This window comes from Sceloporus occidentalis, unplaced genomic scaffold (genome assembly GCF_023333645.1).
Source record: "Sceloporus occidentalis isolate IW3139 unplaced genomic scaffold, rSceOcc1.0.p SCAF_7, whole genome shotgun sequence".
In the NCBI taxonomy this organism is placed as follows: domain Eukaryota; kingdom Metazoa; phylum Chordata; class Lepidosauria; order Squamata; family Phrynosomatidae; genus Sceloporus; species Sceloporus occidentalis.
The window spans coordinates 17582267-17609633 of record NW_028316987.1 but is presented as its reverse complement, the minus strand read 5'-3'; the positions used below and the strand labels follow the sequence as shown (position 1 = coordinate 17609633).

At 41.5% G+C, this 27367-nt stretch overlaps 1 protein-coding gene across 4 annotated transcripts in view; it reads right to left on the bottom strand.

The window, feature by feature from the left end:
- Nucleotides 1-21222, bottom strand: part of TANC2 (tetratricopeptide repeat, ankyrin repeat and coiled-coil containing 2) — a 248381-nt gene extending 227159 nt beyond the window's left edge. For all 4 annotated transcript variants that reach the window (XM_089532213.1, XM_089532214.1, XM_089532215.1 and 1 more), the window contains exon 1: nt 20952-21222. The gene's annotated coding sequence lies outside the window, so the exon portion shown is untranslated. The remainder of the gene's footprint in view (nt 1-20951) is intronic.
- Between the last annotated feature and the right edge of the window lie 6145 nt (nt 21223-27367).

Sequence of the window (27367 nt, the reverse complement as noted above, 5' to 3'; positions counted from 1 at the left end):
GTCAAAAACAATGGTACACATATCCATCTCGGTGAGCCAGTATGGGAAAATTTAAACCTCCCAGCCTGGTAAGCTGCAGTCTCATCACAGCCCAACCCCATTCTACCCCATCACAAAACTAATGCTAGAACCAGATGTCATGAACACTAATTGCCACGTTCTCAGCTGGAGAAATCATGAAAAGTAAGTAAGGTGAGATGCAAGGAGGAGCTCATGAACAACATGAAAGCTATTTGGTGGCTATATACAGTAGCATCCCTAAGGTTGGTGTCACTCATGAATGGTAACTCATGGTGCCACCCCTCCTATTGATATCCTCCCATTGTACACCATACAGAATACTTTTTTGCACTAATGTTACTCATAAATCGCAGTTCCCACATACCACTGAAAGTAATGCTAATAGTTGTGACATAAACAACTAGCAAAATTAAAATTATACCTTCAAATTAAACCTCTATTATAGAAGCAAGTCCTTAAAATATTTTTATATTTTTTTTTAATCTTAAAATCTGCCATTTTGGAAGCTAGAGATGGGGTGGAGCAAAGAAGTGGTGGCCATTTTTAATAGAAGCTTACTATATAAACCTCATGAGGCTTGGCAGTCTCTCTGCAGAGATGCTTATGCAGTAGTCCCCTATTTAAAATGCCCACTGCAGAGGCTCATACAGTAAGCCCCTATTAAAAGTGGCCACTGTCACTCCATTCCACCTCAAGCACCCAAAATGGCAGGCGTGCTGCATTCTTTGGGCTCTTCCATGCTGCTGCTGAACACCATTCAGGCAGAAAAATAATGTAAGGAAGGAAGGAGGGCTGCCTTTCTTTCTCTGGTTTGGGAAAGGAAGGAGTAATGGGAAGTAATCCTTCCCGCACTCTCAGATCCTCAGGGAAGAATCTACTACAGTCAGAGAGAACTAGACTGGTAACTACAGTACTTCCCAGAGGACATTTTCTGCTAATTAGTTGTGTGTGCCTGACTATAACAGGCTATGTAAACAGGGATAGTTTCAGAATCCCTTCTTTCCTAACCATGTTTGACCAGCAATACAGAGAGAGAAAGGAAGCTACTTCTGACTTATGGCAATCATAAGGCAAACTCATCATGGTGTTTTCTTGACAAGATTTGTTCAGAGAGGTTTTTCTTTTGCCTTCATCCGAAGCTGAGAGACTGTGAGTTGCCCAGTGGGTTTCCATGACTGAGCAGATATTCAAACCCTGGTCTCCCGATTCATAGTCCAATGCTCACTACACTGGCTCTAATATACATATAACCTGTATTTTACTAAGTATAACTATGAAAATGTGTTTCAGTTTACAAGCAACTAAGTTTATCTAATATTTTACACAGTATTTTAAGCAACTGTGATTTTTTTAAATTTTTGTGTAATATTTAATCTGTTTAGCAAAATTCAAAGCAATTGCTAAAAGCCGTCCTACGTTCTGATTAACTTTTAGACTTGTCTCAAGGTATAACAAATGCTTAAAAATACAGAGCTAATTCAGATGAAAGATCAGACCTTGGATTGTATAAAGGATTTACCAACTCTTCTCAGGCAAAGCAACATACATAACTACAGTCAACCTGTTCAGGTACAACTCCAAATGACTGTTTATTCAAACTGTAGCTTGTAAATTAGTTTTAAACCTCTGCTTCTGATCTAATTTGAAAGCCATTTAGAAGCCATTGTTTATAAAATGGGATGGGTCCAGACATGATGATTTGTTATATTAAAACACCTCATTTTTTAATGCAAAACCCAAACATTTCATAGTTCAAAGGAATCTTAATACTACACAGCAAACACATTATTAATATTAAAATTAAATTGTCATTTCATAGTTCTCACTGGGAGATGGAGGAGTAAGTCAACCAACTGGATGTTTTCTGGCAGCATCAGCATTGGGAGAATGGCGAAGGAAGGCTGGAGAAAAACAGACTTTCAGTGTCTGGTTTGCAGGAGTATGTGTACAGTAAACAATACAATAAACCTTGAGCTGAAAAAGAAGGGGATTCTTCTCTAGTTAATCCTGCTGTAGTTGTGTTTATGCTTGCCTACAACAGGCAAGATAAACAACAGCTGCCTCTAGGCTGTTCTATTATTATGCATGCACGCAGATCAAAATAGAAAGAAAGGACTGCCCAACCAGTTCCCCCCTTATGGTAAAGAACTAAGGATCTACAGATGTAGCCATCAAAATGGAAATTATAAAAATAAAAGGTGGTGTAAGAAAAAAGAATAATCACTTAATGCATTTTGAGGGAGGCTTTTAAGTGATCACTGAGCCACAGCTGAGCCACAGTGCAATGGACACAAAGGTCTTTGCTGTTGTGTACCTTCATGTTGTTTCCAATTTACAATGACCCTAAGGCAGTGATGGTGAACCTTTTACAGACCAAGTGCCCAAACTGCAACCCAGACCCCACTTATTTATTGCAAAGTGTCACGTCCATCATGCTTTCTAGTAAGAAACTCTGGCAAACTCTGTGCTAGGGCGACAGCTCTGAGTGCCACCTCTGGCGCACGTGCCATAGGTTCGCCATCACTGCCCTAATGTGAACCTATCACAGGGTTTTCTTGGCAAGATTTATTCAGAGGAGGTTTGCTTTCCTCTGAGGCTGAGAGTATGTGACTTGCCCAAAATCACCCAGAGAGCTTCCATAAACAAGCAAGGATTTGAACCCTGATCTCCAGAATTAAAATCCAGTGCTAAACCCACTACATTGCACTGGCTCTCTAGAAGATCTAAAATGTTTTTGTTAACTTATCTAAGGGTTATCTGACCTAGTTGTGTGATTTCACATGTGTATTTGGTAGTTTGTTTCAATAAAAAGTTGCTGAAACACACTGAACTACTCTTTTTTGTGGTATTGGAACCATTTCCTATGCTTTCCACGTTATTTCCAAATTTTCTGTTAAAGAAGTAAATACCCAGAAATACATTTAGCTGTGACACACTTATATGAGTAATATATCTGTGTTTCATACATGTTCAATTGAAAGTAAATAGATAATATTTTAATTTCTCATGATACTGTATTACATTTCTGTTTGACCCAAGTTAAAAGTAAACACTCATTCAAACATTCATTCAAAAACATACTGTTCCACAGAACTTCAGGTGAATTACAGATGTGAACAGTAAAAAGCAATTTTCTGAAAACTATAAGCAATGTCTCAGGTGTGGCCTCCTTTGCACCTCTTAACTGAAGGTTAGCTTTAAAGGCCAATGTTAGCCCATACTTTTCATGAGTAGAAAGGAAATAGGTCACCCAAGGAGATTACATCAAGGTCAGAACTGGGTGTTGTGAAGGAAGGCACAGCAGAAAGAAAGACACAAATCAGACTTAGCAGAATGGGAGAGAGTTAACAAGTTGTTCTTACACAGTAGAAATTAAAGCTATAAAATAAAAGGAGGTGAAAATGTTAAGAACACCATTCTTTTTCTAGAGTTTCTGTTCTAGGTGCAAGGAATGAGAACTTCAGATGAATGAGAAGGCTTCCCAAAGCCACTACAGTGAGCCCCTTTTTATCTAGGTCCCAGTCAAATAGCTTGCCTTTCCAAGCTAAGCAAAAGAAAAAAATACAGTGAGAAAAAGAAAGTCATAAAAAGAAAAACCAGTCTTCGTTTTACAAGAGACTTCAAACAGCAACAAAGTGGTTGCACTCTGTAGTCAAAAACAGAGATAAAACCAGATCCAAAGAAGCCCTTCCCCAAGCAAATGATTTTGATTTTTATCAGGAAATGGATTAATCCTTTTCCATCCTGTAACCAGAATAGGGCACCAGCAGGGTGCATATTCTTACTCATAATACATGAAGTCAGGAGTCTTTCCAAGAGTATTTCATAATCATTACTTGTGAAGCAGAACTGAAGTTACATATCCATCACTGTTGTTGGTCTACTTTCCTCCAGCTGATTTTAAAAATGGGGCAAAATGGCAAACCAGCACAGTGAAAAAATAGAGAGCAAGGAATTTGGCACAAGCAGGGTGCATATGATTTTGATAGGTAACAAAACAAGTAATGATGTACACAAGTATTAAGGGTCCAGGAGACAGATTCAGAAAATCAAACATGTTTAGAAGAAAGGTTAATATTGAGAGAATTTGTCTTCTTCAAGGTAAGTTCATATTTTATGGGAACTATTCTCCAGCTTACCACTGCTTTTCTGAAACTGCCCAGCTTTCAGCCTGCTTTAGAAATCAATCAATCAATGATCAATCAACTTTATTACCACCATAGATCAGTCATAAAAGGACAAAAGCAGAATGTAGTGGAAAATTGAGGTTAAAAACAACTCCCAGGTACAAGAATATCTCTCTCTCTCTCTCTCTCTCTCTCTCTCTGTGTGTGTGTGTGTGTGTGTCAGCTCATCAACCACCTCCTAAATTAATACCAGACAGCATTCAACAGAATTAGTTGAGCCACAATAGGATCTGACCAACTTACTCATAATGTAGCATGCTATCATGCACAACTTTGTAAATTTCAACACAGATTTAGAGGAATTTGAAAGAAGGAGGGAAGCATAAAAGCTATCAGATCTGCCTGGGAACTTTTCCAAGATTTGATATATAAACTGGGAACAAATATCCTTGTAATACTGGCAATATTGCAGTACATGGTCAGCCGTTTCGACTGTGCCTGACTGACAGGGACAGATACGCTGTGCATAAGGAATTCATAAGTATCTCCCATGAAGTAGGGCTGATGGTTATAACGTTTAAACCAGCCAAAGCAAAAGCTCTGTGAAGTTTAAGAATTTCCAGAGTGTAAAGATAATCAGCCAGAGCAAAGTTTTTGTTATGATTGCCAGCTGCAGGATAACGTTGAGGTCTTGCCCTGTCTTCCAACAAGGCTATGTTCCAGATCCATTGCTTGAATCTTTCTGTTGTACAAGGAGTTCCAAGACCAAAAAAGCTAAAGGGGAAAACTCATACTGTTGTCAACTCAGCTTAACAGCCCTGAGCCAGAAGAGGAAAATTTGTCAATTGGCGACTGGACCAAAAGGAGTAACATTTTATTTAATCCAGTATCTAACTGCAAAACTAAGCACTCTGGATTCTACTCTAAGCAAGACATTTAGAAGGCATCGTGTGACACCAAAGATGGCACACGGAAATTTGGCCTGTGCTGCCTTGAGGTGTTAAAAGTCCTTATAAGTGCACAGCTGTGAACCATACAAAAATAATGCTACAAAGATCAGTGAACCATACAAACAGTTTATTATTATTATTATTATTATTAACCTTTATTTATAAAGTGCTGTAAATTTACACAGCGCTGTACATACAATCTTTTAGTCAGATGGTTCCTTGCCCTCAGGCTTACAATCTAAGTTTAAAGACAGTACAGTGGTGCCTCGGGTTACGAAATTAATTCGTTCCGCTGTCAATTTCGTAACCCGAAAGGCTTTCGCAAGCCGAATCCCCATAGGCGCTAATGGGGAAAAGCCGCGATTTGGTGTAAAATAGCGCCGAAAAGCACCAAAAGTTTTTTCGTAACCCGAAAAAACTTTCTTAACCCGAAACAGTTTTTTTAAATTAATTTTTTTCGTATCCTGAAAATTTCGTAAGCTGGGTAATTCGTATCCCGAGGTACCACTGTATTGTTATTCTCTTCCCAAGGGACTACTCAAGAATTTCCTTGTTATGTTGTTTTCCATATCCTATCTTTTACAAAATGATACAGCTGTAAGTAAATTTAATTTTCTTGTTCGCTTTAAGATTGCCATAAGTCGGGAACGACTGGAGAGTGCACAACACCACACGCCAATTTTTCGGTGCACACTTCGTGTTCTACAACTACATTATGGTTTCAAAGTTATTTATCTGGACACAAATAATAAATGATTTATATGAAAAGCTCAATCTAAACAAGGTAACACAGAAGTGCTCAATGGTAACCATAAATTTAATTCTATTGAGTGGCCTTCTGAAACCAAATTCCATGTCATTTCTCTCTTTTTAAAAACCTGCCAGCATTCTGAGCCAGATCAGCATGTCAATGAATCACTTATTCTGCCACCCATTCTGATCCTCCAGTTGTCTGAAATGGGAGCTAGCCCCGCCATTTTAAAATTCCTCTTCTGTGTGCCTATTTCTGCCACTCGGCCAGAGTGTGAATTTCAGTAGAGTCCATCTCCCTTTTTCCTACTGCCTGTTCCCATCAGCACTGCTCATTTCCCTAGACAAATAAAGAACTTCCTACAATGTTCGCCACTGTCTTTCCCAGAGAAAACAAAAGCTTTCATGCAAGCCCAAATCATAACCCTTCCCTTCATCATGGCCTAGGACTGATGTAATCAAACATTTTAAAAGAGAGAGCTACAGTTGATTTCTGTGGATTGAAACATTCTTTATTAAGTCTTTTATTCCAGTGCTGACAACCCATTCTGTTATGCTCAGGCACAAACGAAGCCTTATTGTAAGGATGCAAACAACAGAGAACTACTGTATATATTCATGTATAGGTCTAAACATTTCAATCAAACGTTCACCCCCAAAAACCTGAGTCGATTTACTCAATGTAAATAGTGTGCTTTAATTCTTATTTTAAAAGGAACCATCCCCTGGTGAAAAGCAAGAGCATAATCTGTCCTGGGAGCACTGACCCCTCTCTATTATCTCATCCATCCAGCTTCAAGTATAAGCACAAGCAGTAATGCCTGCTGGAATTTTGTAAGTTCTTTTGCATTGTTTTCCTTTGCTTCATCTTTTAGATCCTTTGTTACATGCCCATAAGTTTCACCCTCGGCTTATCCACAGGTCATATCAAAACCCATAATTTTGGTCCCAAAACCTGACCTCGACTTATATATGAGGCTGACTTATAGTCAAGTATAAACAGTAACATAATATAGCGGAGTTGGAGAGCTGTGAGAGAAATAACTTTGTTTGAAGAGCTGGCAGCCCTTCCTGTCTCCTGAAAATTCGATGCACAAATGGTCAGAGGTCTGATGAATGGCTAAGCTGGGTGGGTGACTGAGGGGGAAGAGATAGCTCATAAAAAACATCTCTTTCATAAGTACAGTTCTGCTCACAGAAGGTGCTTCTGCCAGGTTTGGGAAGATCCCATGCTTCCCCCTGACCCTCTGAACATCCTTTTCAAGGTGCTGGCAGTTGTTCAGGGGAAGGGGATAATGGAAAATCCCCCTTTGCCCTTTGCAATATTGACTATTTTTCCTGAATTATGGGATCTCACAAGAGAAAAGGTATGTTTATCACATGTATGCATAACTTTCTCATAAACACATTTCCCTGCAATAACTAAGATGTTAGTCATCTCAATTATTCATAATTGGACAGATAATAATCACATATTATCAGACACTAGCAAACAATTCTGAATGTAAAAATGGCAACTGGAAAAAGTTCAAAATTATTTAAGAGAGTTGCTACAATCAGTCTGAAATATATACCGTAATTTAATAGATTCGCTATAATCATTCTGAAATATATAAGTATTCCATATAGCTTGTTTTAAGTCTTCTTCTATGAACTATCATTAGAGATTATCATCCAATATTATGTTGCTCTAAAATGTGTTCAGCAATGCTGACTTTGCAGGCCTTTCCTTCTTCAGCCAGTACCAAATTAGTAGCCCATTTTTCTCAGTGGCCTCATATAACTCAGACAAAGTGCAAACACAAGGATATGAACAGAATTTTTTGCAACTTATGAAGCCAACCACATGTACTGTATATGTTCTTTCTACTCTTCCTGACTGTTAAAGGCAACCAGAGATGGACTAATAAGTAACAGGAAAAGCAAGTATTTCCTTATGTCTGAGAACTGTTTTACCTAGCCCAGTGATGGTGAACCTTTTACAGACCAAGTGCCCAAATTGCAACCCAGACCCCACTTATTTATTGCAAAGTGCCACGTCCCTCTGGCTTTCTAGTAAGAAACTCTGGCAAACTCTGTTCTAGGGTGACAGCAGGTGTGCCCACAGAGAGGGCTCTGAGTGCTACCTCTGGCACGCGTGCCATAGGTTCGCCATCACTGACTTAGCCTAAAGGAGTTAACAGTGGGACTGTTATTTTAAAAAGCCCTCCCTCCAACATGCCAGACTGTATCATTTACAGTATGTCTTTAATTTTCAGTTTGGAGGCAAGACATTCAAGTGTGTTGTGGTATCTAAACTCCAGGTTTTCCTGAGTAGAGTTAATTGATACAGCGATATAATGCTGCCTAAGTTGGTTATTGTGGTTTAAATCTTCTGATGTTAAATCTTTTATTCAGTACCATGCATTGTAATGTTTTAATTCTTTTAAAATTTGTTTTTATTACTTTTTATACAGTACTTTGAAAAATCATTTCAGATATAGGAAGCTGTATGGCAAACTGCTTATAGAAAGATTATATTATTCTTAACATTGTTATTATTGGTAGTATTACTGAGACAAATTTAAGTCAACCAATGAGACAGGAATAACTCACAGCTGGATAGACAGATGGACAGATAGTGAAAGATAAAGATAGAAATAGAGATAGCTGGTTCACAATACATTTTGAAGAAATGGCAAGCAGCTTCTATGAAGCAACATTAAACAAACAGTGTCACATAGGTCACACCTAACACAGAGCCAGAGAATAGCATTCACTAGAACCAGATTTGAACAACTGAACTCCATGGTAAGAACAAGGCGATTTCAAAAAATATCTTACCACGAAAGAATATGTATTTGTGGCGTTTCAGCTGTAGAGGACATTACACATATCCTGTTCAATTGTTGTCTATATGATCAGGAGATATCCCATTACTTAGAACCATTTTGGTCAACATGACAAACTGGGATCCCACTGTCAAATTGTCCCATCTCCTTTCGGAACAGAATTTACACATAGTGCGATGTATTGCAAAATTTACTGTAAAAGCTGCTTATTTAAGAGATCAATTTATCATACAAAACAGGGTCTCGTGCCATGGAGATGAGTTTATTTAATACCCAATATTGATTTCCTCTACCCTATTTTAGGTGGTTTGTCTTATTTTAGTCTAATGTATTTTGCACCCTATTTTATTATATTTGCTTTTATTTAGCTAGTATTGGTTTTAACTCTTAACTCTTGTCGTAATTTTATATGTGTTTTTAGATGTGACCAAGTTTTATTTTTGTATATATTTTGATACTCGGATTTTCTATTTTGCATTTTGCAATTTGTATTGTGCATTTCTTGATACGGTCAGCTGACTAATCAATAAACTTGTTGTTGTTAAAGACAGAAATAGAGATAGATGGTTCTCAATGCATTTTGAAGAAATGGCAAGCAGCTTCTATGAAGCAACATTAAACAAACAGTGTCACATAGGGTATGATCTTGTCCCCCATGCTGTTTAATCCCTACACCACTGAAATAAATCATTCAGAAGCTCCCATCATATTTCAGGGAAGGTGCTGTAGTGCTGAACCAATGCTTGAGGCTTATGATGAGCCAGATGAGGACAAACAAACTGTAGATTAATCCATATAAGGCAGAGGTGCTCTTAATCCACAGTACTGCTGATCCAGGAACATGAGTTTAACCTGCCTCAGATGTCACTTCAATCCCCTTGCAAACACATATTCAAAATTTACACATGCTGTATTCTATGTCTGGATATTCACGGTATAAACTGTGGCCAGGAATGCCTTTGCCCAGTTTTTTGGGATATGCAAGCTATTCCTGAATAAAAATCAGAGCAGTCCAGTGATTTATGCTCTAATTGCATTGCACCTAGACTACTATAATATGTCTGAAAAGTGTTTGCAAATTCACCTAGCAGCTCTATCAACCAGACCAGTTACTGGGAACAAGTGCCATTACAGCTACTTCACTGGTTACCTGTCCCTTTCTTCGACCAATTTATGAAGTCCTATAGGGCTAGAAGCCAAGGCTTTTTCTGTCATTGTCTTTCCCCACTTAAGCACACCCATGCATTACTATTTTCTGGAAGGGCTTTATTTTATACACTCCCAATATCTGAATAATAACTGGTCAAGAGAAGTAAAGGGTTTTTTTCAGCCACTATATATAGTGTTAACAAAAGTTAGACTAAAGCTAAAGAAAACTAAATCAAGCCATCATGCCAAAATACAACCTAAAGAATATCTCCACAGAATTTAAAGGTAATGTGAAAAAACAGATTTGCACTATTAAGCCTAAATGACTGTAAGCCAGACAACTCTGGACTAAAGCCAGGGGCATTGTCAGGGAAGAATGCAAAAAGACACTATCTGTAGCCAAAAAGACAACCTCAATGGATGAGAGTTAAGGACAGATGAGAAGCAAAAGTAGAAGGGGGCAGAAACAGAGTCAGAACCCTGAATCCAACTGTCCAGTTATTTGTGTGCAGCAACAAGGTGAAATACTATAATAATCAATGCAGAAAAATAGATAATAAGAAACAAGAAAGCTCTTCCACAAGATCAAAAAAATCCAAGGGAAATTTAAACAAAGAGTGGAGATGCTCTATGACCAACAAGGGAATACATTACACAACCAAACAGAAATAAAAAGATGGAAACAATACATACAAGAACTATATAAAGGAGATGAAAGGATGACAGATTCATTCAAAGAAGACCCATATGAAGACAAACCTCCAGTTTTCAAAAATGAAGTGGAAGCTGCACTCAGAGTATTCAGTAGAACTAAATCAGCAGGAATAGATGGCTTACCAATACAGCTACTTCAATCGACAGAAAAGTCAACTTGACAACAGTTAACAATAAACGTATTTATGTTCTGAATTGGCATTCCTTTTCTTTGGCCCGAACAGATGGGCCAAAAGCTCTGGCTTCATCCTGATCTAGGGGCCAGGGTGAAGCTGAGCCTTGGCCACCTAAGGCGTCCCAAACCCAGCTGCAAAAGGAGCACAACAGAAGTGCTCCTTGCTGGCGGTTCATTGCAGACCCCTGGCCATGACCAACCTCAGGACAGTGGCATCTTGCTGCCATGGTCCCATGCCAAATGGGGAGAGATCAGGGTGGGAGCAGCTCTGGCCAATTCTTTTGCCCTGTCTGCTTGAGGCCTTTGTTGTCTTTATTAAAAAATGTAAAAACTGTTTGTTTTAGCAGCATTTGATATTTATTTAAAACATTTCTACCCTGCTTTTCCTCAAAGGCCAATGCCATTCAACAGAGAATTAAAACATCCACAGAAAATTAAAATCAACACTATAATATTAGAATAATAACATAAGAAAGCTAAGAACTATACAATAAAATAAGTATCTTGAAAAACCCTGCTTCTTAAGCTATCTCATTCAGCGGAATGGCTGTCAGGTTTGTTTGTTTTTCCCATAATGTGCCAGGGAGCAACACCATATTTGTGTCCACTGACTACAACTGTTTCATTCAGCAACCAGCACTGGCCCAGAGACAACCCACTTTGCATAACAGTGCTCTAAAACCACCCACCCACCCACACACACACACACAGAGCAAAAGTGCAAAGGCAAGCCTACTGTTGAACATAAAGAAAACAAAAATGACAACAGAGAATCCAGACAAAGGGATGAAACAGACAGAGATAATAAGCCTGCTTCCAGGTGGCTTGGAGGCATGGCAATCACATGACACACGCTCTGAAGCCACCCAACCCGGATGCCATCTGGGACCACAGCGGCAAGGCAGATTGGGGCTGTGTGCATCTATTTGCCAGACCTCCAGGGCAAGCAACTCCAGGGTGACCCCAATCCACCCTTTCTGGGAAGTTTGTTTCACCCCAAATTCAACCTAGACAAAGTAGTAAAAGAGTTTTCATACTTCAGATCCAACACTGATAGAAACGGGGACTGCAGTCAGGAAATCAGAAGAACATTAAGAATGAGGAGGATGGCTATGAAAGAACTAGAAAAGATCCTAAAGATATACAACCTGGACACAAAAGCCAGAATTGTATAAGCCATTCTTTTTCCTGTTACCATGTATGGATGTGAGAACTGGACATTTAAGAAAGAAGATAAGAAGAAAATCAGTTCATTTAAGATGTGGTGCTCAGTACACAGAACAGTGCTGAGAATCCTGTGGACAGCCAAACAAACCAATGGGTCCTAGATCAGATCAAGCCAGAAATCTCCTTGGAAGCCAAGATGACAAAACTGAGACTGTCATACTTCAGACACATCACAAGAAGGTACAACTCAATGAGGAAAAACAATAATAAAAACAAAAAAGGTGGAGGAAAGTAGAAAGAGAGGAAGGTCACATGCTAGGTGGATATAGTCATACCAGGAACTAAACAGAGCAGTGGAAGACAGGGGTCTTGGAGATATCTCGTCCACAGGGTCGCAATAGGTCAAGACTGACTCAAAGGCAGTTAATAACAACAAAACAAAGTATCTCCACCACAATTTAATGTACATAAAGTCCTTTCCAAGAAGGGAAGGCTTTCACTGCACAGCAAAAGGCCATTAAGGGCCCATACGAACAGACCAAAATAAAGCTGCTTCGAGTCACTTTGGAGGTATTCTGTTTAAGAGTCTGGAAGCTGCACCAAAGCCATGTTCCAGTCCTAAGGACGGGAGTGCAGCATTGGCACTGCTTCTGGCCTCTTAAGATGCGTATGCCATTTAAACAGCATACCTCCAAGGTGACCTAAAGCAGCTTTATTTTGGCCTGTCTGTTCAGGCCCTAAGAAAGAATAAGGCTGACCTTCCTTGGGAGAAAATTCAAGAAGTAATGCACAGGGCCTAAGAAGGATGTATCTTCTCCAGTTCCTACCAAATGTATTTCTAGGATTGTCACACATGCAATCCTAGCCTCTACAAAAGATATTTTATGTTTGTTGCATATTAAGGACTTTTACTGTTTTCCTCATAGTTTTATTTAAAAGTATGTCTGTTTACTGTTCCACATGGTTAAGGTACGTGATATTGCAGATGTATTTTTAATTTCTATTGCTGTTAAACTGTTATGAACATTCTGTAATATAAATATTTAATTAATATTTTTGACACTCCTAATTAACCATTATTAACAGAATGAGAATAGGATTTCATATTTCCTCCCAAGGCCTCTTTTCTGGAATGCAAATTTCTGCTTTAACAAAGTCAAACAAGGTTTCTCTTTAACTAGGATTTGAAAACAATTTCGAAACAGGGGTTGTACATATAGCCTCGAAGGGGTGGCCTCCAGCTGCCACTTTCCTAGCCAGATTGGGGCCATGGCAACCTCACGCCACAACCCCAATCCAGCCTTTCTAGGGTGTTGAAAAAAAGCCGCAAAAGGCGTCTCTTTTTCGTGCTCTGGAAAGGGAGCAATAGCTGCAGGAGCGCAGCAATGCAGCGCTCCTTCGGTGCTGTGTCATATGGATGCAGCGCCAGAGGAGCAAAGGGATGCAGCACACCATGTGGAGTGGCACACTACATCACGGCAGCCTGCGGGCGGAGTTGGGGCTTATGTAGTGAGGACGCTATGCCCCAACTCTGCCACAATGCCAGCCCAAAGTGCCACTCTGTATAGGGCCATAGTTCAGAATTTGGGTGAAGAGAGAATTTTCAACAGCTCTAACAATGCAATGCTTAATTAATTAAGGCAACTTGCAAATATTCACACTCCAGGGCAGAAGGGAGAATGCAATCCCACGGTCCACTCTCAATGCTGAAGCAGAAGTAAAGCTCAAACAGAACAAACACCGATTTTTGATAGTATAAATTTGTCTAAATGTAGTACACTGGTGCCTCGGGATACGAAATGATCGGGTTACGAAATTTCCGGGATACGAAAAAGTTGGATTGGCAAAAACTGTTTCGGGTTATGAAATATTTTTCGGGTTACGAAATTCATTTCGGCGCGAAATTCAAATGCTGCAAAGTGCAGCTATAGGGTTTCCAGTGCTTTCGGGTTACGAAATTTTCGGGTTACGAAAGGAATGGCGGAACGAATTAATTTCGTAACCCGAGGCACCAGTGTACACTACTTAACCAAATAAGTAGCAACACCCCCCATTGTTTGTAGAAAGGATGGAACAGAAATTTCAACAAGAGATATTCTCCTACTTATTGTGCATCTGCAGGAAAATGTACAGATTCAAGACAGTAAAAAATAAATAAAGATGGTAAACCCAGAAAAGCTTACTTTTGAAAACGCATGTATTGAACTGCAGCATTAATATGGCTTTTAGGTATTTTTCCTAACCTTTAATGTCTCTCTGTGTAGATTGCGTTTTAGAAAGTGGCACATTATTTTTCTTTACTTTTCTATGCAATTTGATGTTTCATTATCATTTAATCCAAAGATAAAATAGTAAGTTTCAATATCAATGTTTATTTTATAATTTTACATGTCTACACAAAGTCATATTCTGCTACCCACTGGTGCATTTTGCATGAACAATAAATAAGTGGAAAATACTGCAACAAGTGAAATGAAATGTCAACAAGCATGATTCATCTGCCTTCATTCTTTGAAAGAGCATACTACTTTAACAGATTAATTTCCCCACCCATTAGTTCCCATACAATGGCTTTCCTGTGAAGACCTAAAGCTTTAAATATGTCAAGAAACACAACATGAATAGTACCATTGAACTGAGCATTCACATTCAGGATTCGGGGCATATGTGCATTCTGCACATCAGTCTTGCAGAAAGTTATAAGGGCTATTCATTCATAAAAACTTATTTTCATATTTTCTAGACATTTGGTGATACATTTTAAAAAGGTACAATTTGGAACGTTTTGTTATAATATGCAAATTTATAGAAAGAAAGGCTGCAAATAAAAAATGGTAGTTCAGCGGTATAGTGGTTTATGTGAAAGAACAGATACACAGAAAACATGCATATTAAGGGGGTTTTTTAATCACTATCCTTAAAAGATGTTTTACAAAGCCACTACGCCATTTTTTCAATGCAAATAGTTTACCAACAAAAGCAACATGGCATAAAAATTAGGTTAATTATTCTCCTGACTTCCATAGCAATAATATTGCTAAATAAGGCTCACAGTCCTAAAATTATATCATTACTTAATGGATTTATTCACATAAAGTTCTGTATTCCAGGAGAAACAAGTACTTTATACTTTCATGGCTACATAACCAGTTTCCATATATGCAATCTTGCCCAGCTGTACTGCTGAAACCTAAATCTTTCCTCACCTTACTCTATCATTTTATAGAAAAAGGTCAAACAGAATTTTAATCAAAAAGCAAATTAAAAATTTAGAAAAAGACAAACAAGAAGTTGAAAGACACTTTTGTTCTAGTGGGCCTCTTTATCCCAATATTTTTTCTATGTACAATAATATTTGACTATGGCCCTATACACACAGGCCAAAATAAAGCTAGTCCTAAGGACTAGAGCGTGGCTTTGGTGTGGCTTCTGGACTCTTAGGACGCATGTATCATTTAAACAGCATACCTCCAAAGTGACTCAAAGCAGTTTTATTTTGGCCTGTAATCAGGCCTATATTATCTTTAGGTTTAAGCCTTAAATCCTGCCACATATGGCAGCCCTGTACATGAAAGGTTTTATATTACAAGAGTTGTTGTTGTTGTGTGCCTTCAAGTCTTGACGTATGGCAACCCTAAGGTAAACCTATCTTGGGGTTTTCTTGGAAAGATTTGTTCAGAGGAGATTTGCCATTGCCTTCCTTTGAGGCTGAGAGCATGCGACTTGCCCAAGGTCATCCAGTGGGTTTCAGTCAGAAGGTCTTGACTGGTGTCTTGTAATATGAAAGCCAGCATGGTGTAGTGGTTTGAGGGTTGGACTATGACTCTAGAGATCAAGGTTTGATTCCCCACTTGGCCATGAAACCAGCATCACACCTCTAAGAAACTGTCTCAGGAAAGGGCAGCTCCAAACACAGCCATGCTTTCCAACACAGCCATTACAATTGGACATTTTTCAAACATTAGATTAATTAAAAGAAGCCGGAAAGTATAGTACAGCAGAAGGGTAAAATCCTTACTTGAAATAGCAAGATTTCAAAGCCCACTTTAAACTAAGATGCAAGTCTAAGATCTAATATACCACAAATCATCAGAAAAAGTTAAGTCCACAAAGCTGACTGCGTTAGCATAATTCTATCCATTCTACCCATAAGTACGTCCCACTGAGTTCAAATGGGCTACTCCAAAGCAAGTGCATAAAGGACTGTCCTATTAGTATCATCCATGGAAACATAAAAAAACATATCCTTGTCCAAATGGGTAAAAAAAACAGTATAAAGTAGATGTAAATTAGATACAGTGGACCCTTGTTATACGCTGGAGTTTGGTTTCAAGATCCACCATGTATAACAAAATTCGTGTATGCTCAAGTCCCATTAAATATAATGACACAGCAAAATGGTGTCCCTTATAAAAATGGAAAATCAAGGTTTGATATTGGAAATGTATACTTTTTTTGAACATTTTCAAACCGTGGATGCTTGAATCCATGTATAAAAAATCCATGTATAAGAAGGGCTGACTGTATAAGGCACCTGAAAAGATTGCAGGTTGAAGTGAAAACTTTTTAAAGCTATTAAAATTAATCTCAAAACATTAGTATCCATTGGGTTTGGTTCCAGGACCACCACCACCACCACCCCATAGATACTAAAGTCTGTGGATGCTCAAGTCCCATTATATAAAATGGTGTAGTAAAATGGTATCTCTTATATAAAATGGCAAAATCAATATTTACATTTTGGAATATATATATATATATATATATATATATATATATATATTCCTTTCTTTTAATATAATTTTATAAGTGAAATTTTAACTATTATCTACTGTTACAATTTGATGATTTATTGTGATGTATGTTGATTGATGTTTGTTGATGTTTGATCAGTTGATCGTAATTATTATTAACCTTTATTTATAAAGCGCTGTAAATTTACACAGCGCTGTACATACAAACTTTTAGTTAGACGGTTCCCTGCCCTCAGGCTTACAATCTAAAAAGACACGACACAAATGAAGGAATGGTTGTGGGGAAGGGAATTAATCTATCTATCTATCTATCTATCTATCTATCTATAGATATGTATTCAAGCTGCGAATGGTTGAATCTGTTGATAAAGAATCCTTGGATACAGTAGGCCAACTGTATATATTGACTCAGAAGGAAAACTCAAATTTTCATTGGGATTCATTTCAAAATCCTTATTTTCTGTCTCTAACACACAACATAATTCAAAGCTGATTGCTAACTACAGGTTCAAGTACAATCCACCATAGTGTATTAAAACTTAAGTGCTACTAAAAAGTCACTGCTCTCACTTCAACCACAAGAAACTGAAATCTGACTAAGCGCATGGCCTCATATTGATCCACATTCATGTTAAGAAAAGAGCTGATTATGACATGGCTATAGCTCCCAAGTATTACTTTTAATACTGCTGGAAAGACCAATGTTGTTTACTTCATACAACGTTATGTTCCATTCCTAACAACACATGAATAAATACATGACTAAACTCCAGGAAATGGACGTTACAACAAGGCTGGCCACTGTCTATCTTCAATTCATGTGAACAATTTAGCTTCAGGACAAATGTGGTCCACCACCAACATTTGATCTTAGATTGATTAAAATAGGTATCAGTTTCCCAGGTTCCAGGATCCCCCATGGATACCAAAATCCATGGATGCTCCAGCCCCATTACATACAATGGCAAAATGTATTTTATTTTACCATTATATTTAATGGTACAGTATAGATAAAATGTTAAAACCAAGGTTTGGCTGTTTAGGATTTATACATTATTTTAATAATATTTAATATTAATATTTTATCCCTGACCACCAAGAATAAAGAAAATAAACTCTCATCCCACGCATTAGTGGTCGATAATCCCTACAGTACCAACAGATCTAAAGCCATTATTGATACTGAAAAGCACTTTTGGCTATCCTCACATCAACAGGTCCTAAAAGGACCCATCTACAAACAACGTGACAGTTCGTCACAGATTCAGTCCCACCCCAATTGCGTGTTTGTTCATCCCACAGCACCAATCTGTCCCTCGATAACGCTATCTTTCACTCTCTGGCAATGAAAGATCTGCCACACACTTTGTACCAAGATCCTCCGTCTCCTCCATTACAGGGCTGAGACCAATATCCTAATCTAAGGGCTTTGTGTCTATAATGGAAGATCTCAGGATCTCCCTGCTCCCCACCCACAACCTCCACAAAACCTGTACGGAGGGAGCACCACAGCCCTACTACACCCAGCTTGCTATGTCCCAACTCTTGCACACATACAATGTATGCACACACCATGCTGCTTTCCTCTGGCACATCACCGCTCCCACATTCGCATTTCCATCATCCAAAAACAATTCCTCATCATCAAATGATGCCACCCAAAAGCCAACTGCTGTCATAATAATGCACGGCGTCCATTTCCTTGCTTCATAGGGAACCCTACATCTCTCTCCTTGGAGACGCTCTGGTGGCCCATTCTGGCAGCCCTGGAATAACACACTTCTCAGTCAATCTAGGCGCGGACATGAGGTTGTGTTCACCAGATGTGAGAGGGAACCAGGACACAGTGGGGAATGGACAGCTTCTCCCCGACCCTCCTCTTCCACAACTGTCTTCCTAAATATACACAGCTACACCCTCCTCACCCTCTTCCTCCTCCTCCTCCTCCCTCTTCCCCCTCCCTATTCTTCCTCTTCCTCCTCCTCTTCCTCCTCCTCCCTCTTCTTCCTTCCTGCTCCTCTTCTTATTTTCCCCCTCCCTGTCCTCCTCTACCTTCTCTTCTTCCTCCCTCTTCCCCCTCTTCCTCTTTTTCCTCCTCCTCCCCCTCTTCTTCCTTCCAGCTCCTCTTCCTCCTCATTATTCCCTCCTACTTGTCCTCCTCTTCCTTCTCCTCTTCCTCCTCTTCTTCTTCTTCCCCCCTCCTCCTCCTGCTTCCTCTTCCTCCCCCTCTTCTTCTCCTTCCTCCACCTCTTATTTTTCCTCCTCCTTGTCCTCCTCTTCCTCCTCCTCCCCCTTCTTCCTTCTAGTCTTTCTCTTCCTCCTCCTCCTCCTCCTCCCCGTCCTTCCTCCTCCTCCTCTTCCTCCCCCTCTTCTTCTTCTTCCTCCACCTCTTATTTTTCCTCCTCCTTGTCCTCCTCTTCCTTCTCTTCTTCTTCCCCCCCCCATCCTTCCTCCTCCTCCTCCTCCTCCTTTTTCTCTTCCTCCTCCCCTTCCTTCCTCCTCCTCCTCCTCCTCCTCCTTTTTCTCTTCTTCCTCCCCTTCCTTCCTCCTCCTCCTCCTCCTCCTTTTTCTCTTCTTCCTCCCCTTCCTTCCTCCTCCTCCTCCTCCTCCTTTTTCTCTTCTTCCTCCCCTTCCTTCCTCCTCCTCCTCCTCCTCCTTTTTCTCTTCTTCCTCCCCTTCCTTCCTCCTCCTCCTCCTCCTCCTTTTTCTCTTCTTCCTCCCCTTCCTTCCTCCTCCTCCTCCTTTTTCTCTTCTTCCTCCCCTTCCTTCCTCCTCCTCCTCCTCCTCCTTTTTCTCTTCTTCCTCCCCTTCCTTCCTCCTCCTCCTCCTCCTCCTTTTTCTCTTCTTCCTCCCCTTCCTTCCTCCTCCTCCTCCTCCTCCTTTTTCTCTTCTTCCTCCCCTTCCTTCCTCCTCCTCCTCCTTTTTCTCTTCTTCCTCCCCTTCCTTCCTCCTCCTCCTCCTCCTCCTTTTTCTCTTCTTCCTCCCCTTCCTTCCTCCTCCTCCTCCTCCTCCTTTTTCTCTTCTTCCTCCCCTTCCTTCCTCCTCCTCCTCCTCCTCCTTTTTCTCTTCTTCCTCCCCTTCCTTCCTCCTCCTCCTCCTCCTCTTTTTTCTCTTCTTCCTCCCCTTCCTTCCTCCTCCTCCTCCTCCTCCTTTTTCTCTTCTTCCTCCCCTTCCTTCCTCCTCCTCCTCCTCCTCCTTTTTCTCTTCTTCCTCCCCTTCCTTCCTCCTCCTCCTCCTCCTCTTTTTTCTCTTCTTCCTCCCCTTCCTTCCTCCTCCTCCTCCTCCTCCTTTTTCTCTTCTTCCTCCCCTTCCTTCCTCCTCCTCCTCCTCCTCCTTTTTCTCTTCTTCCTCCCCTTCCTTCCTCCTCCTCCTCCTCCTCCTTTTTCTCTTCTTCCTCCCCTTCCTTCCTCCTCCTCCTCCTCCTCCTTTTTCTCTTCTTCCTCCCCTTCCTTCCTCCTCCTCCTCCTTTTTCTCTTCTTCCTCCCCTTCCTTCCTCCTCCTCCTCCTCCTCCTTTTTCTCTTCTTCCTCCCCTTCCTTCCTCCTCCTCCTCCTCCTCCTTTTTCTCTTCTTCCTCCCCTTCCTTCCTCCTCCTCCTCCTCCTCCTTTTTCTCTTCTTCCTCCCCTTCCTTCCTCCTCCTCCTCCTTTTTCTCTTCTTCCTCCCCTTCCTTCCTCCTCCTCCTCCTCCTCCTTTTTCTCTTCTTCCTCCCCTTCCTTCCTCCTCCTCCTCCTCCTCCTTTTTCTCTTCTTCCTCCCCTTCCTTCCTCCTCCTCCTCCTCCTCCTTTTTCTCTTCTTCCTCCCCTTCCTTCCTCCTCCTCCTCCTCCTCTTTTTTCTCTTCTTCCTCCCCTTCCTTCCTCCTCCTCCTCCTCCTCCTTTTTCTCTTCTTCCTCCCCTTCCTTCCTCCTCCTCCTCCTCCTCCTTTTTCTCTTCTTCCTCCCCTTCCTTCCTCCTCCTCCTCCTCCTCTTTTTTCTCTTCTTCCTCCCCTTCCTTCCTCCTCCTCCTCCTCCTCCTTTTTCTCTTCTTCCTCCCCTTCCTTCCTCCTCCTCCTCCTCCTCCTTTTTCTCTTCTTCCTCCCCTTCCTTCCTCCTCCTCCTCTTCCTCCCCGTCCAAGTGAGGTCGGCTTCTGACCCCCATCCCTTCGCTAGGGACCTCTCTCCCACCTCCAGCCACTGACTTCCAGCGGACAGCAGCAGGGATCACCCAGTGACCTGGGAAAGGCAACCTTTCCTCCCCGCATTTGTACCAAGTGAACCAGGCACACACCCATCCCTCCCTCCTTCCTTCGAGGCAGTCCTCCTCCTCCTGACTCACCTCCTTCGGGGCCGGTGGGGGGTCGTCAGCCCAGGGGCGCGGCCACGTCGGGCTTGCCTTCCTCAGAGCCTTGAGGGAGGAGGGCCCCCTTCCTTCACCATTCCCGACGCCGAGGAAGAGGAGGAGGAGGAGGAGGAGGAGGAGGAAGGGCGGCTCACACCTCCCTCCTTCCCTCTCCGCGCCGGGAGCCTTGGGGGCCGAGGCTGCTCCTTCACAAAACAATCCCCTCCATCTACAGACACAGCAAGGGCGACACGCGCGCACGCGCGCTCACTTCCCTTCTCAGGCGCGCCGCCGCCGCCGCTTGCTTTTTTTTCTTTAGATCTGCGCGCGCAGGCGCAGTGTGCGCGCGCCAGGTCGGTCGGAGGGATGAATCGAGTCAGTCACTCAAGTCTGTTTAGTCAAACAGAGCAGCAGCACGCGCATGCGCGCTCCCGTCTCGCAGCCAGCAGCAGCGGCAGCAGCACACAGGTGGTGGGCGGGGCTACAACCCACCTCGCTGGCGGCACGCGCGCGAGAGAGACTCTCCCCTCTCCTTTTCGCGCCCCGCCCTTGCGTGCGTACGTGCGTGCGCGCCCCCGCCCGCTCGCTCGCAGACCCTCTTACCTCACCGAATCAGTGGGCAGCCAGCAGGGGGCGCGCGCTCCGTCGGGCCCCTTTTCCCCTCAGTTCCTATTCCTCCCTTCCTTTCCTTCCCCAACCTCCCAGTATAGCGCCCCCCTGACACTCTTAGGGGCACAAGAGCCCCCCCCCGTGGATATGGAAAGACCACACATAACAACAACGCCATGGTTTCTTTCACCTGAGAGGACACCTCTCTAGGAATCTCTGGGTCCTCCAGGGCAACTCTGTGGTCAACATCTGTCAGACACTGACCACAGAACTGCTCTGGAGGAGCTACAAAGGCATAGTATAGTGTTCTCTCTAGGAATCTCTAGAACTTTCAGTGCAACTTTTTAGTCAAAGTTGACCATAGAGTTGCACTGGAGGACCTAGATATTCCTAGAGAGAACATATTAATCAAATCCACAAATAGGGAGGGATGAGTGTATTTAAAAAGAAGGTACTCCCTCATAAGGGGTGTGGTGGGGTTATGTAATACAGTGCACCTATGCCATACACGGCTGCCAGCATATGCTGGAAACCATGCCAGAAAAATGCTCCCGTGCCCCGGAAGAAGTAATGAGGCTCGCGCCCGCAGCACACACCCCATAGCATGCCACAGGCACAAGCCCCATTACTCCTTATGGGGTTGAGCTTACGTGTTTCTTCCCTTACACGGCGGGGTCCAGAACGGATCCCCACATAAGAGAAGGGCCCACTGTATATAAATGTATACACACTCATCTCTCCATATTTGCTGCTTTGATTATTCAAGGATTTGATTAATACATTCTCTCTAGGAATGGTCCTCTGGTGCAACTCTATGGTCAACTTTAACTAAAAGTCACACCGAAAAACCTAGAGATTCCTAGAGAGAATATTGTACTGGGCATTTGTAGCTCCTCCAGCGCAACTCTATGGTCAGTGTCTGTCGGACGTTGACCACAGAGTTGCAATAGAGATCCCTGGAGAGGTGTCCTCTCAGGTAAAAAGTGTTTTTGTTATTTGTTGTTTTTCCATATTCACAAGGGTCTTGTGCACCCTAACCCCAGTGAATATGGAGGGACAAATGTATTGTGTTGTCTGCCTTCCAGTCATTTCCCACTAACGGCGACCCTAAGAGGGCCTATCATGGGGTTTTCTCGATATGTTTCTTCAGGCTGGGGTTTGCCCTTGCCATCCTCTGATGCTGAGAGAGTGTGATTTGCCCAAGGTCACCCAGTGGGCTTCCATGGTGGAGTCGCAGTCGAATGTTCAAATCGCTATACCATACTGGCTGTCAAATATAAATATGTGTGTGTATATATAATACATACATACATATATATACACACACAGTTGCCCATTGGAACGCGTGGGGGATCCATTCTGGACCCTGCCCTCTCACCATTTCCAAAACTTGTGCATATTCAAGCCCCATAGGCTAGAATGGGGCATGTGCATGAGGGGCGCGTGCCTCATTGAGATTAATGGCGGTCGCCCCTTCGCAGATTTTCAAGTATAAAGATTTCAAGTCTGTGGATTTAGAGGGGTGACTATATATATATATATATATATATATATATATAAAAGCATGCAGCACCATTTTGCAGCAATTGGGCCTCGAACTGCCAACCTTCCAAATTTACGATTGATTGTCAGAACTGGCGTCTTAACCACTAAGCCACCACATCCAGTGTGTGTGTGTTGTCTCACACACACACACCACCCACGCACAAAAGGGATGCAGTGGCTTAGTGGTTAAGATGCCAGTTGCTGCATGATGGGTTGAGCTCCCATCACTAAACCCAGCTTGTGCCAACTTAGCAGTTTGAAAGCATGCAAATGCAAGTAGATAAATAGGTACCACTTCAGTGGGAAGGTAACAGCATTCAGTGCAGTCATGTGCAACATCACCACCAGAGCAGTCTTCGAACAATGCTGGCTCTTCAGCTTACAGTCACTCCTCCAAACTCGTGGATCTGAGATCCGCGTCCTCTATGCATGGAGGGGCGGCCTCTGTTGTTTCTAATGGTGCACACACCTGGGCCACGCGCGCATGGGGGAACACCCTATTCAAGCCAATGGGGCATGATACAGTTGTTAATACAGCTGGCTCTCCATTTGAGCAGGGGATCAGTTTTGGATCCCCTGCGAAAATGGAGGCTCGTGTGTATTCAAGCGAGAATACACTTGAATACACTCAACACACCAGAGATGAGAAACACCATCTATAATCAGTTACGATTAGACATTCATGTCCAAGGATTACCCTTGCCTTACATACACACACACAGTGGGCCCTTGGTATCCACTGCGTTTTGGTTCCAGGACCCTCCATGGATACCAAAATCCGTGGATGCTCAAGCTTCATGAAATAAAATGGCATAGTAAAATGGTGCCCCTCATATAAAATGGAAAAATCAAGGTTTACTGTTTAGGATTTATATGTTGTTTTAAGATTTTCAAGTCATTAATGGTTGAATCCGTGGATAAGGAATCTGTGGATGTGGGAGAGTGGCTGTGTGTTTGTGTGTGTGTGTATGTAAAATGTATATATCTCTCACACAAGATGTGAGGTATATATATTTCATATACATATGTGTGTATATGTATACACACACACACACACACACACACAGAGAGAGAGAGAGAGAGAGAGAGAGAGAAGTGCCCCTTACATGGTAGTAATGGAGTACTGTGGATTGCACAGATTTCAACCTATTGCTATTTGTAAAAGTAACCCTATACCTGCTATCTTTCGAGACTGAAATGCTGCCCCTTTCCCTTTGCAAGAAAAGATGTGGTGCTGTTGTTTCAAGAGAGGCAGCGGAAGATGGGCAGGGCAGGCTCAATGGGAACGTGCAGTTTCTTGCCTGCCGAGCAGCAGTTTTGCAGTATTTACAACCCACAGTGCTATCTTCATGTTGAGCTCATTAAATAGTCAGGAGATGATTTTACAAGGAGCTGACGGCATACCACAAATCACGTTAAAATGCATATGCTTTCCTGTGGATCTGAGTGCAATAATATATATATAAGTAGTAATGTGTGTTTCTGTCAAGGTTTTAGATTTTCAGATTAAAGATATTCCAAACCCATTAATGTCTGGCTAAAATATGTTTGACTGCAATGCATCTTTTAAATAAATAAAATGCTTAACCTAAATAACTAGGTTACTGTGAGGATGAATGGGGGTAGGGCATGCAACCTAGAGTTCCCTTGAGAAAGCACACAGTTAAAATGCCTATGTAAATCTGGATTGGGCTAATAATTCCTCTAAATAATCAGAACATTCTTAGTTTTTGATGAATGTTGAAATCATACTTACATGGGTAAACCTTTATGCAGTCCAACCTCACATCTATTTCTTGGATGTCATAAAAGTGTACATTAGTTTGCACAATATGCATAGCATTTGTTTATTGACTAGTGTCAACTTATGGCAACCCCATCAGTTTCCTAGGGTTTACTTAGGCCAGTGATGTCCAAACTCTGGCCCTCCAGGTGTTTTGGACTTCAGCTCCCAGAAGCCTCAGCCATCTTGGCTAATGCTTTGGGATTCTCGGAGCTGAAGTCCAAAACACCCAAAGGGCCAGAGTTTGGACATCACTGATTTAGGCAAAGAATATTCAGAGGTGCTTTTGCCAATTCCATCCGCTGAAATATAGCCTACAACACATGGTATTCGTTGCTGGCCTCCCATCCAAGTACCAACCAGGACTGATCCTCCTTAACTTCCAAAATCAGATGGGATGACCTTAGGGTATTTAGGCCCCTGTCCCTACAACCCCTTTAGGGTATTTAGTATACAGTACTTAATTCCTAAACTGCTTGGATATATGCAATATATACTATCAGTATGGTGTAGTGGTTGGAGCATTGGATTACAGTTCTGGAGACTAAGGTTTGAATTCTCACACAGCCATGGAAACCCACTGGGTGACCTTAGGCAAGTCACAATCTCTCAGTCTTAGAGGGAAGCAAAAGCAGACCCCCTCTGATCAAATCTTGCCAAGAAACCTCTGTGATAGGTTTGCCTTAGGATCACCATAAGTCAAAATGGATACAATAAACTATCAAATAAATAATCAAGTATACAGTTTAAAGGTGCTCCCAGGTCCAGCTTTGCCACTGAGCAAACCAGCTGGCCCTATGCACTTTCCACTATCCTATCCTAGGCTGGTATACTAGCCCTCTTGGATAGATGTAGTCTGGCCACAGTTATCTATGACACGGTAGTTTTTAGGTTATATGGCTGCATTACTTGTCTGAGGCTGTCTTTGAAGAGTTTAGCGAGATCGGTATAGTTTCAATATCTCATCAGTTGTTGGCCACCTGTACTGGTTATTTGTCCACGTTTCAGAGTCTGAAAGCTTAGCTTCAAAATTCAGAGCCACTTGTAATTCCTGCTTCCACAATAGCCAGCTGTCCAACTGTTTTGTGTGCCATAAGCTTGCCACCACTTTTTCAGTGTGTTTAAACAATGAGTGAAGTCTTCAACCTATGGCTGGCACTTGGAGAGTCTGTTTGGGAGAGGTCCTTGTGGAGAGTGCAGAGAAAACATTGGAGCTGTTGGAATTAATAGGTGGGAGGGATGGGGATGCAACCAAGCAGCATAAAAGCTGCTATTCCTATAGCATAATTATTAGTATTTAAGGTGCCATGGTACCACCTGGGAAATAGCAAGAAGAAAGACTAGTCAAAGATTTATTGAGTTGATTTTTTATGTGAACCTTTGGGTTTTGGGGAAATGGATTCAAACAAGGATAAATAAAATATAATATGACCGTTACAGAGCCAGCATGACATAATGGTTTGAGTGTTGGACTGAGATTCTGGAGATCAGGGTTTGAATCCCACTTGGCCACGAAACCCACTGGGTGCCCTTGAGAAACTCTCTCAACCTCAGGCAAAGGCAAACTTCCTGTAACAAATCTTGCCAAGAAAAGCCCATGATAGGTTCACCTTAGGGTCACCATAAGTCTTGAAGGCACACACAATATGAGTGAATGAACTGTTTACTCATACTTAATCCTATTAAAGTAAGTGACTCTTACACCTAAGTAAATGTGCATTAAAAATTCATATATATGTAGTTCCTGCTATAGCTTACATTGCGAAAACCATTTCCTTCTACAATGTAATCTATAACAGGGAAACGAAGCAGCAGCTATGCAGGTCCATTTTATTTCATACTGTATTATTATTATTATTATTATTATTATTATTATTTATATCCCACCTTATTTATTTTATTTATTTCAAGAATTTATATCCTGCCTTTTTCCCACTGTGGGATTCTCCTGGGGGACTCAAGGTGGTATAAGCTTTTGGAGACTCCAGCTTCAAAATCCCTTTATCAGATGCATGGAGTGTTGCTTCAGTTAACAGATTATTATACACATAGTTTGGTGGGAGGTTGTCAATAAATAGGGTAAAATGGAAAGGGAATGTAAAAAGTACAAACATTTACCATTACCTTATCATTAAAGTAGCATACCTCTTGCTTTATCACTTAATGTTATTGGATGGCTGCAAACATCGTAGCATAGGGGAGCCAATTTACACTTGTGTTGTGCTTAAAACTCAAAGTTAAACTAGGCTATTTTCTAGCTATAATAAATATTTAATTATATCTCTACCTTTTTGCAGTAATTACTGCAATTTTTTCTTTGCTTTACTTTGCATTCAACCCTAGGAACCACATGGCAGTCACTTTCACTGACTTCCGGTGGTATTTTAATGGAGCTGCATTGGGGAAAAGAATACACAGATCTAATAAAGTGCCTGCACATGGCAATGACATGTCACTATTATTGTTTTGGTACAAC